General features: G+C 39.1%; 1 pseudogene; it reads left to right on the top strand.

The window, feature by feature from the left end:
• Positions 1-390: 390 nt before the first annotated feature.
• Positions 391-839, top strand: LOC115292860 (annotated as a pseudogene).
• Positions 840-2,093: the final 1,254 nt, after the last annotated feature.

Genomic DNA, 2,093 nt, shown 5'->3' with positions numbered 1-2,093 from the left:
AAAATAGGTGGCTGGCCTTCAGCTAGTTTGCCAGCTCTTAGTCTAGAGCTTACCTTTGAGTTAGGGACTCTGACTCTCTGGGAGCAATCTCACAACTAGCACTATTACTTATAGATAACTGATTGCAAGGCAAACTAATTCATGTTGATGGACATGTCAATTTTGTTTGCCAGAGGTTCAGTTCACTTTCTTCTCCTACTGTGGAAAAAGCCAGTTCCATCTTCCATTTTTATACTCATTTCACTAAGCCTCATTTACACATACGTCTGTTCTTTTGATTCTCCTTTGAACTGGTTTGACATCTACTAGTCCCCTTATTTTATTAATGAATTAAATAAAACCTTTATTCTTCCCTTTTTCTGCCATCACTGGAGCTGCAGAGTGGCCACTATGAAGTTCAATTCCTTTGAGACCTCTGACTGGAGCAAGAACTGCAAAAGGCACTTCATGCTCCTTCCCACATTCGCAGGAAGATTATGTCTTCCCCTCTTGCCAAAGAGCTGCAGCCGAAGTACAATGTTCGGTCCATGCCCATCGAGAAGGAAGACGAAGTACAGGTGGTGCGGGGACACTACAAAGGTCAGCAAATTGGCAAAGTAGTCCAGGTCTACAGGAAGAAATTCGTCATCTACATTGAACAGGTACAGCGAGAGAAGGCGAACGGCACCACCGTCCACGTGGGCACCCACCCCAGCAAGGTGGTTATCACTAGACTAAAGCTGGACAAGGACCACAAAAAGATCCTCGAACGCAAAGCCAAATCTCGCCACGGAGGAAAGGAAAAGGGCAAATACAAGGAAGAAACACTGGAGAAGACGCAGGAATAAAGTAATCTTACACACGACAAGAAATAAATAATGTTAAAATGAAAAAATAAAATAAAATCTTTAACACATGTTCAGTTGACACCTGAGAGTCATCGTACTACTTTTTCTTAAAGTGGTCCTTTAACAAGTATAGTAATTTAACAAGTTTGGTAAAATGCATTAGTACACTCCCTCTACTACACCCTATCTTGTAAAAACATGTCCATCTTCAAAACAACTTTATCTTTATTTTTCTTCTTTTTCTTAGCTTGAGGAAAAATGGGAACACACATGTTTTGGGGCCCCTGCAGAGACTGCGAGAGATTCTCTGTGCTTGACACCCTCCACTGGCTGCAAGGTGCCATTCTTTTCTTTTTTCCTACACAATCATGAAGGTTGCTTCATATCAATCATGTCAGTGCAAGCCATAACAGAGAACATCAACACAATTTACTTGTCTTTTACAATCCAAAGTTGGTGGGAAGAAAGAAAGTTGCCAATGTGATAAAGTGGTCTCTGCCACAGATTTGACAGAGGTATTCTCCATTTTACGCACAGCTGGTGCACTGAAGACAAAGCACATTGCTTCCGGAAATAAACATATTTCTTCACACTTACCATCCACCTCTCCCTCTCCCAGCTCCTTCCTGAGATGGATTGTTTGGTAATAGATTCACCAGAGCTAGCCAATGACAGCTATTTATTAGCAAGACTTAGAATCTCAGAGTTGGAAAGAAATCTTAGGGGTCATGTCTTTCATCACAACAACTAAAACAGCAATCATAATATCACAACAGTAATAAGAGCTAAAATTTCTTCATCATTTGTTTGTGCCAGGTAATTTCAAATGTTTTATTTGCAAAATGTCTAGGATAAAGCACCTGTTGTCTTGACATAATTATTAATAATCCCTTCTTCAATCTCAAAAGTAACTCTATTTGGAAGATAAATTATATGCTTACCCATTTATGTACAGTATCTTATTTGATCTTTAAACAATTTTTGAAATAAGTATGATGATGAGAAATAAACAGAAGTGATAGGCTTAACTGCATGAAACTCATGAGTAGAACTGTGATTTGAATCTTGGAAGTCTGAGCATTCATGAACTACCACGTTATTTTTCCAATTGTTAACCCATCGCATCTGGAACAGTACAGCCAAGTGGTTGTCTACGGAGAGTGAAACTATCATTTATGATAGGAACCAGTTCTATATCTTTATATAATCCTTCTGAAAGTTCCCTTGCTTATTAGGCTGAAATCTATTCCCCTATAGTTTCAAACA

Source organism: Suricata suricatta, chromosome 5 (assembly GCF_006229205.1).
Source record: "Suricata suricatta isolate VVHF042 chromosome 5, meerkat_22Aug2017_6uvM2_HiC, whole genome shotgun sequence".
Classification (NCBI taxonomy): Eukaryota; Metazoa; Chordata; class Mammalia; order Carnivora; family Herpestidae; genus Suricata; species Suricata suricatta.
The sequence above is the reverse complement of the archived record's forward strand: the minus strand, read 5'-3'. Positions and strand labels throughout refer to the sequence as shown.